Source organism: Anabrus simplex, chromosome 2 (assembly GCF_040414725.1).
Source record: "Anabrus simplex isolate iqAnaSimp1 chromosome 2, ASM4041472v1, whole genome shotgun sequence".
Taxonomy (NCBI): Eukaryota; Metazoa; Arthropoda; class Insecta; order Orthoptera; family Tettigoniidae; genus Anabrus; species Anabrus simplex.
The window spans coordinates 443855227-443875622 of NC_090266.1; positions in this window are offsets into that span (position 1 = coordinate 443855227).

The following is a 20396-nucleotide window of genomic DNA, read 5'->3' on the forward strand; positions in this document are numbered from 1 at the left end:
ATTCCATCACGTTTGGTCGATTTCCAGTCAGGTTGGTCTTGTTCTGTATATATTCTGGAAGAGTAAAATCACCATTTCGGTTCCCTATAAACCGCCAGTCCATTCCGGAACATGAAATGTTATTTAGGTTTAAAACCTACCTTTGGACAGGTGGATGCTAAATATAAATTTTGGTTCGAATGTCTTCAGTAGTTTTCAAGTTGTAAGGAATACGCTTTACACGCACCCGCTCGTGAGTTAAGTCCGATGGGACTTGTACAGAAAAACGGTCCGTTAATGATATCTCCCTTATTAATCCTCGTATCGAAATGATGCACATGAGAAAAAAGGTTTAGAAATTGATTTCTACCAAGGTAGGTAGATTTCCATTAAGTTTGGTTGTGTATATTTTGTGGAAGAGCAAAATCACTGTTTCGGTTTCGTATAAACCCCCAGTCAGTTCAGGGATTTAGAAACAATATTTGCCCTAAAACCTATCAGGGACACGTGTATTCTAAATATGATTCTTGGTGGAAATAAATCCAGTAGTTTGTAGCACTCGCGTACGTACGGCGTAATTAAGGAAGAAAATAATACAGTTAAGAAAGTTGAAAGTAATAGAAAATGGATTATAACTGAGGACAGCCGGATAACGACAAATATGTAAATGCCAATTGAATGTATTGGAAAATCAAATGCCCCTCAATAAATTATGCTAGTGTGAGTTATGGATATAATAAAGCGGTAACAGAGGAGAAATTTAGGTCCAGTGATTCTTAGGTAAACAAATAATAAGAAGATGACTAATGGTGTTATTACTTAATCTATTCAAGGGCGGTTATAACATCCAACGGTATTCTGCCAATATCCCGCAGATAGGCCGATTGACGCCTCTCTTGCCTTCTACCCAAGGAACAACCACGAATTTAAAAGCATGATGAGGAAAATAGCAATATGTTACTTCGCTGCTGACATGCAGTCAGAGACGTTGCCATGGTAACCTGTAGGTTCGTTGTCGGTCTGTCGGTCACTCAGTGCAGAACATGATACCAGCGGAAAATTGTAAATTTCTCCGTCATGTGAAGAGTAAGGTAAATTATGAACATAACGAAAGTTGTTTATAATGAAGAGACGTTTCACGTACGGTAAACTAAGTTTACAGAAAATCAATAGTATAAGAGAAAATGGAGGAAACCATTCTGGTTTTCCTATAAACCCCCCGTCTATTCAAAGATTTTAAAATAATATGTATATCGACACATTCCCTGCGATGAATATACTCTAAATATGAAGTTTGGTTGAGATCTATTCAGCCGTTTCGAAGTGATGGTGGAAAAACCATTCAGGTTTTCCTATAAACCCCCCGTCTATTCAAAGATTTTAAAATGACATGCATATCAGAACCTTCCCCGGGATGAGTATACTCTAAATATGAAGCTCGGTTGTGATCTATCCAGACATTTCGACGTAATGGTGGAAAAACCATTCTGGGTTTCCTATAAACCCCCCGTCTATTCAAAGATTTTAAAATGATATGCATATCGAAACCTTCCCCGAGATTAGTATACTCCAAATATGAAGTTTGGTTGAAATCTATCCAGCCGTTTCGACGTGATGGTGGAAAAACCATTCTGGTTTTCCTATAAACCCCCCGTGTATTCAAAGATTTTAAAACGATATGCATATAGAAACCTTCCCCGGGATGAGTATACTCTAAATGTGAAGTTTGGTTGAGATCTATCCAGCCGTTTCGACGTGATGGTGGAACAGACAAACAGACAAACAGACAAACAAACAGACACGAAACGTAAAAACGACCGATTCGGTCTTGAGTTCACCTAAAACGGATAAATATCTGAAAAATTGGAAAAACAAAAGAAATTACAGACAGCGGACCCCTACAATTTTATTTATATAGATTCTGAGTACCCTCCTGCCATTGTTCCCACATCTTTGTACCAGGAATCATTCTCGCTATGTTCATGTCTTTTACTTCTAACTTATGAATAAGATACCCTGAGTCCACCCAGCCCTCGCTCCCGTAAACCAAAGTTGGTCTGGAAACAGACCGATGCAAAGATAGGTTCGTCCGGGAGCTGACTTCAGTCTTACAGAATACTGTTGAACGCAACTGCGAGCTTACTGCATTAGCTTTACTACACTTTGATTCAATCTCACTTACTATATTACCATCCTGGGAAAACACACAACCTAAATACTTGAAATTATCGACCTGTTCCAGATTTGTATCACCAATCTGACATTCAATACTGTTGAATTTCTTACCTACTGGCATCAATTTAGACTTCGAAAGGCTAATTTTCAAACCGTACTCATTGCACCTATTTTTAACACTAGAACCGCCGGAGCGGTCAAAATGACCGCTACACATTTTCAAAGCCTTATTTTGACCATATTTTTTGTCCTATTGTAAAGAGCTTCAGTGACTTTTCCTGATTACCGGTCAGAATCATCCGTATTAAATTTAATTAATTTTGCGTCATTGGATAGGACGTAGGTAACGAGTATACCTAGAACCGCCGGAGCGGTCATTTTGACCGCTGTATTGATTATCATAATAAAATGCGTTAGAACATGTGCTTATTCCTCTGGTTGAGATAAAATTTGTTTATAATTATTCTTCCTGCAATAATGTAAGCACAACAATGAAACTCTGATAGTCTATGCACGGCCATTGTTCAATTTCCTCTTTATTCATTTATTGAAAGGCGGCTACGAGGGCTAATTAGTCACTCTCCTCTGAGAGTAGCGAACATTCTTCTGCTCTCACAATCCCCTTCAAGGCCTCCCTCACCCCTCCTCTCTCCGTGAGGCAATCACAACCTTGGGGCAACTGTCCACTAATCTCTCTCGTCAGTCTGGAGCCACAGCTTCGTCAGCTTGTCACAGACCATGGCTCGTAGACCACCGACCCTTACCGATGAAGAATTACTCACTCTACTGCATGACATTCCAGATGATATGTCTGAAGTTGAATGTGACCCAGATGTAGAGGACCAACGAGAAGAAGCTGCGGACGAAGATTACTACCAACCAAGTGTCCATTCTGAAAGCAGTGATTCAGATGATGCTGAATACCAAATTGTTGAACCAGGTAAGTTACAATAATGATATACGTTATCTTGATGTCAACATTTCAACTTTGGTACTGAAATTCAACATTTAGACTGCAATAATTGCAGGCATAATTATTATGCCTGGTATAGGCCGAGAACTGAAAGTTATCATTTGTTCTATTACAGCAGCAGAAAATGTAGTACGAAAATCTGGAAATAAGAGGGGACGAATCAACACAAGCCTCCCAGGAACAAGTAATACGTTACTAGGTACAGACGGCATCACGGAGTGGACTGTAGGAGAGTTTGGGAAGACTACACCTGGCAGGATGGCTTGTCACAACATCTTGTAAGAAAATCCAGGACCTACTCCATATTCAAAGCGGTATGTTTCTGACGACAGTGTAGCGAGTGCATGGCGTCTTGTTATTGATGAGTCTATATTGAAACACATCAAACACTGTACGGAAACGGAAGCAAAACGTGTTCTAGGTGATGAATTGTGGAGTGTAAGTTTAGAAAAACTGGAGGCATTCATTGCCTTAGTGTATGCTCGTGGTGTTCTTGGAGCCAGTAACACTGAACTTGATGAACTCTGGTCTAAAAAGTGGGGGCCACCATTCTTCAGTGAAACAATGGGGAGGAATTGTTTTCGAGAAATTCAAAGATTTTTGCGTTTCGACCTCAGAACTACAAGATCAGAACGTTTGAAGACTGATAAATTTGCGTTAGTATCAAAAGTATGGAACAAATTCATTGAAAATTGTCAATTGACTTATATTCCAGGTGAAAATCTGACGGCTGATGAGCAGCTTTTCCCAAGCAAAACAAGGTGTCCATTCTTACAGTACATGCCGAACAAACCAGATAAATTTGTAATTAAGTTTTGGCTTCTTGTGGACGTTGACTCAAAGTTTCTGTGCAATGGGTTTCCTTACCTAGGAAAAGACGATCTCAGAGGACGTGACGAGACTCTTCCCGAAAGTGTAGTAATGAAGTTGATGGAACCATTTCAAAAGAAGGGGCGAAACGTGACTACAGACAACTTTTTTACAACAGTGAAACTTGGTAAGAAGTTGAAAAGTAGTGGTACGAGTATTGTTGGAACCATTAGACGATCAAGGAGAGAAATACCTAAAGCTGTGAAGGCTATGAAAGCTAGTCTTTACGACTCAACTCTCCTGAAACATTCCAATGACACACTTACTGTTTATCAAGGTAAACGAAACAAGAACGTCCTTCTATACAGTACTTTGCACTCAGAAGTTGAAATTCAAGCTAATCCCAAAAGGATTCCCGAAACAGTAGACTTCTACAACAATACAAAATATGGTGTGGACGTGGTGGATCAAATGGGAAGAAAATATACTGTTCGATCCGCTACCCGAAGATGGCCTGTTCATGTATTTCATAATATTCTTGACTTGGCAGCAATCAATTCCTGGATCATTTTCAAAAAAGTGACCGGGAAGAAGATCAGTCGCCGAAATTACATCCTGAAGCTAGCAGAGGAGCTTCGTATGGGGTACATGGAATCGAAATCTAAGTATGTGGAAAGAGAACCCGAATTTAGGGAGCCTGTGGAAGGAAATGTACAGAGGAGGCAATGCCAAATGAAGAAATGCAGGAATAAGACAAACTTTACCTGCAGAAAGTGCAAACGGCGAGTGTGTGGTTCTTGCTCAAAGGACATAACTAAGGTCGTGGTATGTAGTTCCTGCTTCTAAAGACGCAGAATTGCATCAGCGTGTGCAAATACACTAAAGGAAAAGAAAGACAGTGTTTCAAAAATATGGTGTGGTACGTGGATTTGGCAAACATGTTTCAGGTCATAAATTACACTAAATAAAATGTTACAGTAATTTTCTTTTCTGTTAATGTGTAATAACTATTTTACAGTTTAGACTAAAAGAATTTGAAGTAAAAGCAATGTTTGTTTATTAGATAATTGTGTTTTAGAGAAACATATCTGTGTTTGTAATAAATTACGAAAATATTACATTTACAATACAATGAAATAATTTGTTTCTTTTCTGCTTTAGATCCCATAATTAAGGTTTTATAAACTTAGTAACACATATTTGAAAGTATGACAATGAGTTACTATACGTATTTAGAATTAAAATTATAATTCCAATACAGCGGTCAAAATGACCGCATCGGCGGTTCTAGGTATACAATATGTTCCGGCGGTTCTAGTGTTAAGTTCCAAGATATTAAACTGCTGGCTTTCGGCACAATCTGCCATTATGACCAAGTCGTCAGCATAGGCCAGACTGCTTACTACATTTCCACCTAACTGAATCCCTCCCTGCCATTTTATACCTTTCAGCAGATGATCCATGTAAACTACGAACAGCAAAGGTGAAAGATTACAGCCTTGTCTAACCCCTGTAAGTACCCTGAACCAAGAACTCATTATACCATCAATTCTCACTGAAGCCCAATTGTCAACTTAAATGCCTTTGATTGATTTTAATAATCTACCTTTAATTCCATAGTTTCCCAGTATGGCGAACATGTTTTCCCTCGGTACCCTGTCATATGCTTTCTCTACATCTATGAAACATAAACACAACTGCCTATTCCTCTCGTAGCATTTTCCAATTACCTGGCGCATACTGAAAATCTGACCCTGACAGCCTCTCTGTGGTCTGAAACCACACTGGTTTTCATCCAACTTCCTCTCAACGACTGATCGCACCCTCCCTTCCAAGATGCCAGTGAATACATTGCCTGGTATACTAATCAATGAGATACCTCGATTTTTGTTGCAATCCTTCCTGTTCCTTTGCTTATAGATAGGTGTAATTACTGCTTTTGTCCAATCTGCAGGTGCCTTACCAAAACTCCATGCTAATCTTACTACTCTATGAAACCATTTCATCCCTGCCTTCCCACTATACTTCACCATTTCAGGTCTAATTTCATCTATCCCTGCTGCTTTATGACAATGTATTCTATTTACCATCCTTTCCACTTCCTCAAGCGTAATTTCACCATCATCATTGTTCTCCTCCCCATGAGCTTGGCTGTTCGCAACATTCAACCAGGAAGATTTCCTTTTACGTTGAGAAGATGTTCAGAATATTCCCTCCATCTCTCCAGTTATTCGCCGGGATCTGTTATGAATTCACCTAAATTACTCAAAACACTGTTCATTTCCTTTTTACCTCCTTTCCTACGATTCTTTATTACTGTCCAGCAAGGTTTCCCTGCTGCTTGACCTAGACTTTCTAGGTTATTACCAAAATTCTCCCATGACTTCTTTTTGGAATCAATAACTATTTGTTTCGCTCTGTTTCTTTCATCTACGTACAAATCGCTGTCTGCCTCGGCCCTTGTTTGGAGCCATTTCTGATAAGCCTTCCTTTTACATTTACAAGCTGCTCTTCATCATTCCACCAAGATATTCGCCTTTTCCCATCTTTACACACAGTTGTACCTAGGCATTCCCTTGTTGTTTCTACTACAGCATCCCTGTATAAAATCCTTGCTAAAACTAAATGAGTAAGGTGGCTCTAGCAACCGCAGAAATATTTCGGATAAGCTGAATATGCAGATAACATAAGAATAAGAGGAAGAAGAAGTGCTCCAACCACTGACAAGAATAGATAAACAATGCCCTGGTTTAGGTGAATTATCTAGGCCATTATGAACGCAACCAGGAAAAATACCGATCCATATAATGTTACTCGCAGCATAATATGTGCTACATTTTAGAATCTACTTTTTTCGCTAGTAGTTTAAAGAGGCACTAACACATCAAAGGTTTTATGTGACGGAAGGATGAGAAAGGGCTATGATTGCGAAGGCAGCGATCGTGGCCTGAAGTAAGGTGGAGCCGAACGGTGTTTATGACATGCTAAATATTATGAAATGATGATAATTCTACTCGTACATACCTAGGAAAATTACTTTATTGTGCTGTACAAATGCGTTGCATCTTCTTAAAAGAAACGAGTATAATTTTTAAGACAAGTCCATAGAAAAATAAATAAGTAAAATCAGCAGCCTCATGTTAATAGATTTACTGGCTCAAAAGAGAGCTCCTTCTGCACCTCGGCACCTCCGAAAAACATAAAAGAAGTTGGAGAGACTTAAAACCTTTAGAACTCTTACTCTTATCTTCTTCTCCCTCTCCTTCCCAGGCACTTTGGCAGTTTTTTTGGGGGGGTCGACTTTTTGTTTGAATTTAGCCCCGTTTTGCAAACGGATGCATGTTCTTATGGCATCCGTACGTGAAGGGTTGCATTCAGTACTGTGTGTTTCTGTGGGGGTTCATAGTGTGATATGTTGTGTGTAAATGAAGATGAGTGTTAAGACTAACACAAACACCCAGACCCCTACTTAGAGGAATTATCCGCGCAAATTTAAAATCCCGACGAGGCCTGGAATCAAATCTGGGCCTTCTGGACCGAAGACTAGTACGCTGATCGCTCATCCAAGGAGCCGGCCATTGTTATTATTATTATTATTATTATTATTATTATTATTATTATTATTATTATTATTATTATTATTATTATTATTATTAATGTTAATTTTCTTGTTGCTGATGTTCTTGTTGTAAGTGAAGTAACGGAAGGAGGTTTAGGAAACGCCAGGTCCTCAGGTCTGGATGAGATAGAGAGAAGAATACAAATCGTCAATTAACTGTATGTATAGTTTAATATTTCACCTTTCTCTTTTTGAACTGCTAACAACACACATACGACATGGAAGTAAAATGGGCCCAACAGTTATGTTAACAATAAAATGTATATAAGGCAATAACACATATGAGAAATTTAGGGAATAAATATCTAAAAATACCTTACAAGCCGACAATAACTCTCACTCACAGATAAGTGATCCTTTAAAGAAATGGAGTGCGTACAGACTGGGGTTTCAAAATCCGTGAGTCAATAGTTTAGATGAGAAGTATGTATCATTCACGCACCTCACAGAAAACTCGACTGTTATACACTCGTTAATTAAATAAGACCAAATCGGGTAGATACACCTGAAGCAAGGGTAAAGCTACAATAATTTGCAACTGGCCTGAAACCCAAGCACTTTACACTAAAAGAATAAAGGATACATTTAGAAATGGCGATAAATAGCAACAAGCAGTGGATCCCAAAACCGTAAGCAATCCCTTTAATCAACGACATCAGAGAACCACCTATCAGGGCACGAGTGCCCAATTGAAAAGTGGGTTAAGCCCAAACTACTCTGCGACTAGAATAACAAAGTGAAAGCCTAATGTGTCAACAAAGATTTAATTCTTGAAAGTATCGGTTGCAGTAGGAGAAAAGTGAGAAGGATACCGAGGGTTATTCACTCAAACATCTTTGTGAGATTTTCGGTCAATATGTGATACTTACGTTAGCCCCGCGTGGCGGTATTGCATAAGGCGAACCAACGATTGGTCAATTACTCGCGAAATGGCAGGAATATATTCTACGTAACATAGTGGACAACTGAAGGTCCTGTCTGAACTGTTGCGTGATTCCTACGCAGCAATTTAAAAGTTATTTAAATATATCCCTCAACCAGGGGAGGAGTCACAAGGATAGAGCTACCGAGCTCGATAGCTGCAGTCGCTTAAGTGCGGCCAGTATCCAGTATTCGTGAGACAGTAGGTTCGAACCCCACTGTCGGCAGCCCTGAACATGGTTTTCCGTGGTTTCCTACTTTCACACCAGGCAAATGCTAGGGCTGTACTTTAATTAAGGCCACGGCCGCTTCCTTCCCAGTACTAGCCCTTTCCTGTCCCACCGTCGCCATAAGACATATTTGTGTCGGTGCGACGTAAAGCCAATAGCAAAATGAAAAAAGGATAGCGCTAGCCTTTCACGTTTCAAAGATACCTTAGTTCATAGAGACTAGCCCACAGGTCAGCAGTTGCACACCAAGTTCTTAAATCCGGTTGCACACCACATTTAAATACACTAAGTGATTTTTTTTTCTTTCTGAGGGATCTCCGATGCCGCACCTGCAGCATGGTGATCGACACAAGCTACATCGCTTCCGACGTGCTATTTAGGGAAAGAGACAGCAGGGAGTACTGGGAATGTATGATACTCAGGAAGTATCGGTCAGTCCCCATGCTCAGCATCTTACCAGGCAGATAAAGTGATGATGTATTATAATGGTGTAATCGGGTAGTACAGGCGTGGTAGAAACCAAATAGGCGGAAGTAGAACGTTGCCTACATGCAAAACCTGCCATTTTGTGTATAACACATGCATGGATATGGGCTGGATAATCCAGGTTATATTAGTGAAGAGTATTCATGATGCAAATATCATGTCCATTTTCCTGCAGTGTTAGTTTATTATGGGGAGCAACCATCTTGGCACTGCGGCTTTCCGTGCGTGGATTCAGGGGCGTTCGAACTGTGAGGCTACAGGTTAAGTCGCACTTACCAGTAGCCAGTGTTACCTGATAACAAGTCTCTGTTGTCGGAGAAGGAGTACTGCTAGGCAAGCTAGTTAAATACAGGGGCTACTTCTTCGTCTTCTTCCTGTGGGTGTGCAGGACGGCTGAGTCAATCGGGAGAGACTGTCTTCCCCATCTTGAAGTTTGGGCTCTGTTTACCTCACTCGCGTCCCTGTAACAAACTGAAAACAAACAAGAAACAAGGAGCTTTCTTGTCACTGTAGTCTAAGTACGCTATTAAATAGAGAGATGTAGAGAATCGTGCAGAATTATATTTAGATACTGTAACGTGCTGCACACTTAAATACAATGACACTGTGATGTGCGTTAATAAGAACAGTGACAATGCAATTATTTTAAGGTTAGGTTTGGGTTACACTTAAGGGTGTCACGACAATTAGTTAAAATACCAAGAGATATACCCAGTTACAGTTAGATTGATTACAAGTGTACGGTGAGGACCAATTAGAAACTCAGACAGTATCCGTAGCACTGCTACACTAAGGCTGACTATAGACACGCAGTGATGGACGGGTTAGGTCAGTACATAAATTAGAACGAGTTTGGTACAACGACATGAAAACACTTTTAGCACAATAAGGAGCTGGGTCAACAAACATAACACTAGAAGCTCAGAGCGACTCACTAGTAAATAATCCTTCGGTACCAAGGTAACTGGTAAGTCTCGAGACACAGTGACGTAGTAGGCGATAGTCAAGTGACAGTTCAATGGTAGTAAGTACCCCGGTGCACAGCGTTTACCGAAGATAATGCACCCAGAAGGTCCAAGTAATTTATCACTCAGAGTCACCACATAGAAACAGTTAAAGCAATAAGTAAATGCAATTTTTTTTTTAAACCAAAACAACAACTTACCTCGAGGATGGTATGTAGAAGGTGCTTTTGGATCTTGGCAACCGTGACCAATAGTATTACAGTATTATAGTAATTTAGCAATTAGTGCACTTTCATAAACACGAAAGGATAAAGCCGAGGTTTAGGAATATAGAAATTTAATTGAAACACAAAATGAAATACTACACCAGGTTGAAGTAAACGAAGATTAACCAAGAGGTTTGCGAAATTAAAGTTTCAAAGGGTGGAGCTAATAATAATTTACATGAATTCACAATCACAAGGAGAGAAATGAATTCTATCCTTACCACGATGTTAATCTGGAAATACCTGCATAAATTAACAGGACACAGGAAACAGGGAAAGCCCCAAAACGCGAAACATGAAAAACCTCACAAACCAGAGGTACAGCACGGGCACAATACAAATGGTTAACTCGAGAATAAGCAGAATACAGTTTTAAGAAATAAATTCAAGGTGTGACACCACAGGGCCAGTGGAGACCAGAAGGGGAGAAACACGGTAATACGTTTACCAATACTTCAGGAGCATATCGGCGGGAGCAGGAATAACCGCTCGATATAATATTTCATAGGTTAGATCATATGCCCAAAATCAGAAGGGCATCACAAGCGCAGAGGAGTAATTACAATAAAATTCCACAGCGACTCAACCAGACCCTTACAGGAAACGGAGAATTTACTCCCAAATTCAACACTTCACGTACCAAATCACCATAGAGATCGCACGGATCTCACCATAAGAAATCAGTTACCGGGGAGAAATAAAGAAATCAATAATAATAATAATAATTCCCCAAAATTCCAAGTCAAGTTCACAAGAACCAACAGTAAACGTAGCCGTGTCAGTCATCTCCTTTAATCAAACAATGTCAATCAATCTCAATGACAATAAAAGTCACCAAGGCAACCGTGGACTAAAATTAAAATTAGACGGTCAACGAGAAACCAAACACCGTTGAAGGGATTGGAATTCATTTTCCTCAGCTCCGTTAAGAAATAACAATTTACCACCCAGGGTGATAAAGGTTTAAGCTTATAGATCTGTTAGGCATATTTGCCAAGTTTGAAATGGGTATAACCCTATACAGAATTACATTCATTCAATAGAACAACTCTGATACCTTGCATAATGGGAAGGTTAAATTAGCATAGCTGACCACTGAAAAATAAAACCGAGAACCAGAAGAAAATGAGTTTTTGAAAAGGGGTCACTTATGGACTAGCGAGAATGACGGCTCCGAAGGAGAATCAGAACAGAATAATATAACACAAGTAGAATTTACGTAAACAAAATAAGAATAGTTAAAAAAAAAGGTCAGAACCTACCAAAATTACACCCCAAACGGGGGAAATAACCCAGGGAAAACCCTGGATTAATATAAACCCTCACATGGCACGTCCGTCCCGTACAAGGACAGGAAACAAAATGCAAAATGGCTTCCACAACACTACTCAAGGCCCCGCCGTTATCGCTAGTAATAGGGAGCGAGAGGAGGGGGGAAGGAGGAAAATAGCCACAATTAAAGCAGCATGATACAGAGGTACACAGACAAAGATATGTATACCTCTGCTAACAATTTAAGGAGGACATGTTTGAAGGAGATTAAACATAAAGTATTAACCTTACAATACGTAAACACTTCTAGAGTGCGGGCATTGAGTTCCGCTCTTATGTCGCTGTAAATACGTATGTAGCTTAAAGAATAAATGCAAAAGTACAGTAGGACATTCATTTTGTATACGGCTGAGTCAATCAGGAGAGACTGACGTTCGCATTTTGGAGTGTGGTCTGTGTTTATCTCTCTCGCGTTTCTTTAAAAACTAGAAACAAACAAGAAAATGAGCTATATTTTTTAGTGTTCAGTGTAGTGGTGTGTATTAATGTATGGTGTGGTAGATGCCTAACAAGAGGGTTGAGCGCGTTACCTTATAATCCTGAAGCTGATTAGTATGTGTTTAGGCGCGGGGTACTTCTTGTATAGATCAACATCATAGCGCTCTTTATTAGATGGTTGCTCTTGTTAACCCATCACCTGGTGTACATTCGTAATGTTTGTTTATAGAGCGAATGTTTGTTAATTTATGTGTATGAAAGCTTCGCCGCTGCTCATAGGCATTCATTCTGTATCTTTTTAAGACTGTCCAGGTTGGTTTTAAATGAGTACCCCCAAACTGGGGCTGCTCACACGATAATTAACCTTATTAAGCTTTTATACATGTTCACTGCTACCTTATTGTTTATACTGGATCTTCGATTCGGTATTGCGTACAGTTTGATAAGTCTTATGCTTACTTTTCGTCTTAAATCTCTGACGTGATGTAGCATTCTAAGCTATTTGTCTAGAATTACCCCTAGGTAATGGGGTCATGCCATTTGATTAATAAATAGGTTAAGAGGTTTTATGTAAAGTGATCTCTGTGTGCGCCTTTGTGTTTCATATGGTTTGACACTTCTCTACATTGAATCTGATGCTTTATTTAGTGAGCCGCGGTTCGGGTGTGTGTAGTGCTACTTCTTCCGGGTCCCCGTGAGCTGAGGGCTGTGGACTGTTACGGCTGTATCGTCGGCGTATATGTACGTAGTAGTGAGTTCCGCAGTTGGCATGTCATTTGTATAAAGGGCCAACAGAATCGAGCCAATAGGTGAGTCTTGGGCTCAGCCCGATTGCGCGTGCTTGATAATGTACATCTACTTGGAATTTCCAGTCTTTCAGATAAGACTTGATTAGTCTTACCTTTCCAGTGTGGAACTCGTGATCTACCAGATTTGCCAGAAAACCCTCGTGCCATACTTTAACGAAGGCCATTTCGATACCTAGCAAGACAGGGCCCGTTTTCCTACTCTTGTTAAAGCCAGTGGTTGCGTGCTCGAAGAACTGCATACGTAACTGCGTGGAGGAATGCCTGCATCGAAATCCGAATCGTTCGTTTCGGAGTATTCTCCACTCTTAACATTTTCTACAAACCTTTTCAGCAATATTTCTCAAACAACTTGCTGATGGAGTCTAGAAGGCTGATTGGACGATAATTGGTGGAATCATCTGCGTCTTTTTGCGGTTTCCAGAATACCACAATTCTAGCTGTTTTCCGTTGTTCGGAGAAATGTTGGAACCTGAGCATGTCGTTATAAACGTTAGTGATTCTTGTCAGGTCTTTGCTCTTTAATTTCTTATGTACAGCATTCTGGAGTTTGTCTAGACCGGGGGCCTTTTTGGCGCTAAGATGTACAATGGATATTGATATTGACTTCTTGGATATTAATCCTCATAACACTTGGCCTTCGTGTTTTGGCGAGAAATTCTCCAAACTTTGCCTCTATTCGCCTTGTGAATTCAGGATCTGACACCTCATCATTCGGGGTGAAGGCCACCTCGAATGTGTCGGCCATTAATTCAGCCCTCTCACTGGGCGATATGGTCCCCTGATGCTTGGGATTAGGTATGGTTCTCGTACGAAATGTCCTGCTAATGTACACACTTGCCTAGTGTTTAACACCAACTGAGGGAATGAATTGCTACTATATTGTTAGGTACCCAGCCGCCGATTGGAAAACGTTAGAGCCTCCTTAACGATCCAGACAGAGGTACTGACACAGAAAAAAGTTACTTATAACAGCTAAATTAACATCCGAGAGGTAGGCGGGCAGTATAAGTGCAAGAGGTGTAGACTATTTACAGGGGAGGCCATAGGCCATAGGCCATATAATAATAATAATAATAATAATAATAATAATAATAATAATAATAATAATAATAATAATAATAATAATAATAATGTTCTTTGGATCATCAGACCGTAGACTGGTTTGCTCCATGCCACACTATCCTGTGCTAACTTCAGTTCTACGTAACTATTGCATCCCACATATGCTCTAATCTATTTATCATATTCATACCTAGGCCTATGCCCGGAGCTCTTACCGCCTAAACTTTCGTCACAAGTTATGTCCTTTCATTCTACTTCATGACCTGGTCAAATTTCACCAAATCGTTCTCCTCTCACCAAATCGATTCAGTATCCCTTCAATCGTGATTCGATCTACCCATTTCACCTTCATAATACGTCTGTAACACCACATTTCAGTAATTTCTACTATCATATATTCTGAGCTAGTTATCATACATATTTCACTTCCATACAATTCCGCGCTGCAGGAGGCTTCAAAAATAATGCTCTAATTTTTATATCAATTTTCTAAGTGAGCAAATTTATTTTCTTAAGAAACAACTTCCTAGCTTGTGCTAGTCGGCATTTTATGCCCTCTTTACATCTGCCATCATTAGTTATTCTACTATTTCCTTTAAGATTTCATTTCTGAAGATAATATTCCAACCAGGCGAGTTGGCCGTGCGGTTAGAGGCGCGCGGCTGTGAGCTTGCGTCCAGGAGATAGTGGGTTCAAATCCCACTGTCGACAGTCTGAAGATGGATTCCCGTGGTTTCCCATTTTCACACAAGGAAAATACTGGGGCTGTATCTTAGTTAAGGCCACGGACGCTTCCTTCCAACTCCTAGGCCTTTCCTCTCCCATCGTTGCCATAAAAGCTATCTGTGTCGGTGCGACGTAAAGCTACTAGCAAATATACATATAATATTCCCTGCATCTCCCGAATTCATTCGACTGCACTCCATTACTTTTGTTTCGGATTGATATATTTTCATCTTGAACTACTTCTCCAAGACAATTCCACGCCATACAGCAATATCTCCGTATCTTCTGCTGACTCAGATAAAATAACAATATAATCGCAAATCTCTCAGTTCTGTTTTTTCCTTGGATTGTGATTACTTTTCCAAATACCTCTTTGATTTCCTATACCGTCTGTTCCATATGAACACAAAAAGGAAAGGGGCAAACTACAACCTTGCCTCACTCCCTTCTGTATTGCTGGCTAGTTTTCGTAGACAGATATTCTTATCATTGAAGTCTGATTTTTGTACAGATTGTAGAAAATAATTATCGTTGTACTTCGCCTACGAAACCTCAATTAGCTGCATCCAATTAATATTGGCGAATGCTTTTTCTACATCTACGAATAACACGTTGGCTTGTCCTACATAATTCGATCCTCTAAGATCAGACGCAATGTTATTATTACTTCACATGTTCCTATATTTCTTCTGAAGCCGAAATGATCTTCCTTTAACCCAGCTTCAAGAATGGAAAGACAATTTATTTGTCTTTCCATACTTCTGTAAATAATACCTGGTCAAATTTTTCAATCGTGAAATACTAAATTAGTGGCGAAGTAGATTTTTACACTTGTCAGCACCTTCGTTCTTCTTAACAGGTATAATCTGTCTAAAATCGGAAGGCACTTCTCCAGTATCATAGGCCCTACATCTTACACAGTAAATGGGATAACTTGGCCATGCTGGTTTCTCGTTAGGTAGTCAGTAATTCTGAAGATAAAACGGCAGGTTATTATTATAAATTATTATTATTATTATTACTATTATTATTATTATTATTATTATTATTATGGGAGAGATTAACAGAAAATTTCTTGATACTTCAAAGTTTCTCCCGCGCAGTAAGATGAGTCAACAGGGCATGTCTCTCTCCATGTTCAACCAGGATTCAAATTGTATCGAATTGAGATAATGTATGTGCCTTCCAAAACCATTATTTTTCGAGCAATTGTGTTCGTATGCAAAAAAGTTGTGTTAGAACTGATCCAAAACACATGGGTCGGGAGGAGGGAGCCGGTATGCAAACTCAAATTGCCCACATGAAATACATGCACATGGCTTCCTTCAGGAAACTGAAATGATTCAAACTTCTGAACTTGCATCTCTTCATTTTAAGACGACCGGCTAGTCAGCGTAGTTGCCTTCTTTGAGATTTTCGGGAAAAATCCAGGCACGGTCCTTTGGAGTTCGAGAGTGTTCATGTTCCAGAGATTCGTGTCAGTAGGTTTAGTTCCACATTAACACCTCGTCAGGGCAATGATCCCACACATACCGGCGTCTCTTAGAACGACGTTAAATACATAATAGTAGTAGTAGCAGCAGTAGTAGTAACATTCCAAATTCTCACCAAAAATTGTGAACCGTACCTTGGAAATGGTCACGCTAAAGTAGACCACACGGTGAATATTGTATGTCGAAATTGAATAATTCTATCTCGGTCCACGAAGCCGTTCGATTACTATAATGAATTTGTGCTCCCTTGATTTTCCTGTATGGTAGAATTGTACCACATTACCAGTCCCAGAGCATATGTCCCTGTCAGAATAAGCACGGTTACCCCACATTCCCATAGACTTCACAATAATACTGAGCAATGGATCGCTTCCTCGCTTATCAGAGCACGGGCATGATAACTGCACTGGATCGTCAAGGAGAGCATCATTACAAATCTTGTCGGGTTGAGAGGCTCAGCTGATGGAGCGCAGGCTGGCTGTCAGAAGTTAATTTGGGGGGGGGGCGGGGGACGGGGGTCATTCCCACCTCAGGCCAGTGGTACATCAAGGTGCCCAGATACGCCCACCTGCGGTCGGTAGATTTACTAGCACATAAAGGAACTCCTGCAGGACAAAATACCAGCAACACGGCATCTTCGTAAATCGTGGAAGTAGTGAATGGGACCTAAGATCAATGACATTATTTATCGTGGGTTTACAAGCAAAACTCAATAAGTTCGTTTCGGAGTTTTCAGTTTTTATATTTTCACACTAACCTGTTTGATTTTTTCCCCGCTGTGTTCACTGATGATAGCCATTAAGTCATACCAGGTCATTTTGGTTGCTGCATTTTGTAATTTTTTATTTCTAAGTCGCAAGGGAGAAAATGCATGCAGGTATGTTAAACTACAGTAATGCCGGTGCCGCACTCAACGGATAGCGTACCTGATTCTCACACTAGAGACCGGGGTTCGATTACCGGCCAGGTCACGGATTTTCACCTGGATCTGGTGTTGGTTTGAGGTCCACTTACCTTTCGTAATTACAATTGAGGGGACTTTCAGTTATACAGTGCTTTTTCTAGACAGGCCTGCTCTAACATACACATTCGCTTTTTTTATTGATATTTGTACGTGGCGTCGACCTCTGGAGATCTTTTGCCACTACTTTTACCATAAGATAGGAACCTGTGTCAGTGTAATTGCGGAAGTGTAGAGTGTTGAATGTGAGGAAAGGCGCGTTAAGGACGACACAAACATTCAGTCCCCAGGCCAGGGATATTAATCATTTACAATTAAAAACCACTGACCCGGCCGGGAATCGAACCCGGGGCTGCGGGGCCGGACACACATTTCTTAATTTTAAAGATATTCTTATTCTGAGATCAGATATTGGCAAGAAAAAACCCAAAGCTTTAAAACTTATTTTTCTCGGAAGGAATACTTTTTGACTTAATACGTAAACTCACGGATGTTGTCAATTACAAACATGACAGGCTTTTGACGGCAATACTAAAAAGTCCATACAACAGATGACTAACCGGTCAGTGGATTGCTACCGTCAGATTGTCAGTTTCTTCTTTCCTGTTAGTTACTATGCTCTTAGGCTCCATAATTAAATAGTTAGCGTGCTGACCCTTGGTCCAAGCGATCCCGGTTCTACTCCAATCTGGGATAGGGATTTTAACCTTCATTGGTTAATTCCGATTATTCAATATTAGGATAGGCAGGGTCCCATTTTCACAGGCGCGGAGATCGCGTATAGGGCTTCAACTCGAAAGACCTGAACCAGGCCCCTCTCGAAGCCACACACCATAATTATACTATGCCCTTTATTTATGTCACCTAATTCCAGCCGGACATTCGATAGTAAAACTGGGACTAAATTCATGTACGGTGGTGATCCCAAATAATCAGGAAATTAAAAGAAAGAAATTCCTCACTCCAAACTTCAAATTATCCCATCTATTAACTGGTATTTGCTGACACACCGTCGCGTATTATACCTATGCTTTCAAGAATAGTATTCGCAACTGGTTCATAGTATATTTTTGCCGGACTGGTTTAATGATTAATAATAATGTTATTTGCTTTACGTCCCACTAAATACACTTTTACAGTTTTCAGAGACGCCGAGGTGCAGGACTTAAGTACCGCCGGAGTTCTTTTACGTGCAGGTTGAGCCCCTTCATATAGCACCTGGCTGAGCCAGGATCGAACCTGCCAAGTTTGGGTCAGAAGGCCAGCGCCTAAACCGCTTGAGTCACTCAGCTCGGCGGTTTATTAGTCAGAGTGGCTGTATGCTGTAAGATGGTCCTCGGTGTAATACATGATCATTTTCAGTATTTCTAAATATCACGACAGGTATGAAGCTAACGAATCTTTACACATCTTCTTCTAGGTCATTTCCTAGTTACTTGCGGGCGGCACTACCGATGAAATAAGCCCTATTTACAGCTAGATTCCTCTTCCGACATCACTTATATGTGGAGGAATACATTCACGAGTAGTGGTTAGTATGATTAGCTCCACCCCCGAAAGCTCTGGTTCGATTCCCGGCTCTGCCACGAAATTTGAAAAGTGGTACAAGAGCTGGAACGGGTCCACTCAGCCTCGGGAGGTCAACTGAGTAGAGGTTGGTTCGATTCCCACCTCAGCCATCCTCGAAGTGGTTTTCCGTGGTTTCTCACTTCTCTTACAGGCAAAATGCCGGGATGGTACCTAACGGGCTCTTCCTACCCTCTCCCTTGTCTACCACTTCGAACCTTCCCATCCCCCTGCAAGGTTCATGTTCAGCATAGCATGTGAGGCCGCCTGGGCGAGGTACTGGTCATACTCCACAGTTGTATACCCCATCCAGAGCCTCAAGCTCCAGGTCACTGCCCTTGAGGCGGTAGAGGTAGGAACCCCTGCAGAGTCCGAGGGAAAAACCGACCTTGGAGGGTAACCAGATAAAGAAGAAGGAGAATAAGAAGAACACATTCACTACAGCATGTTCCTCTGATGATTCGTAATGTGATGTGTTGTACATAAGTGAAGATATATATTATGCCGAATATGAACGCATAGCCCCTGAGCTAGAGGAATTAACCACTAGGGGGAGATTCAAACCCGGGGCCCTCTAAAACCAAGGCCACTACACTGGCCTTTCATTCACGGAGCCGAACGAATCCTTAGAAATGTTATTGGAGACATTCACAAAAGAAATCGTAAATAATCATGAATCGCCGTCCATCAACATTCCGAATATTAGAAACCAATTTACTTTACGTCTGATCCTTCTATCAGTGTACAGGATGAAATACGGAGTATAAGAAGAATAGGAAGAAGAGGATAAAGGAAACAACTGAAGCTGATGCATCTGCTGACTTGAGATTGGCAGAAACCGAAGCCAGGCAATTGAATCTACCTGCGGTAGAAGGAAAAAAGGAAGACAGTGTGTGTCTACATCACAGGCTTGGAACCAAACCAAAAAACGAGTTCACTCGCCGGCTCGCTAACTCGATTTACCTGGACCATTCACACTCCCTTGGCTACACTACTCGTGGATTGTGGGTTCAAGGCTTGTGATGTGGGATCATAACTTTCACTGTAAATTGAAATGGTCTGAATATTTTTCACACCAATTAATTCATGTAGCGTAGTTAGAGATACACCTTCCGTTAGAACTATAACAGCACCAGTGATTTATTTCTGTAATGAGGTATATACAGTAGAAATAAGCATCATAGTTCTATAAAAGTGAAGTCAAGATATTATATATTAATCTTCAACACCTATTGGTCTCTCCTGAGACGTTATTTCTCTGTCTGATGGATTCACTAGCCATTCAAATGCTTATAAGATATTAATAATAATGAGAAGACGAAGAAGAAGAATGATGATAATAATAATAAAATAATGTCCGAATCCATGGCTGAATAGTCAGCATAGTGTCCTTCGGTTCAGAGAGTCCCGGGTTCGATTCGCGGTCGGGTTGATGAACTTAGAAACGTGTGGTTAATTCCTCTCGCTAGGTTTTATTTTGTTTATGTAAGTTTTACTACACTTTTATTCATCTACACACAACGCACCACAGAAACGCGCAATAATTTGTAAATCCCACCACTTATAATTGGTGTCAGGATGGGCA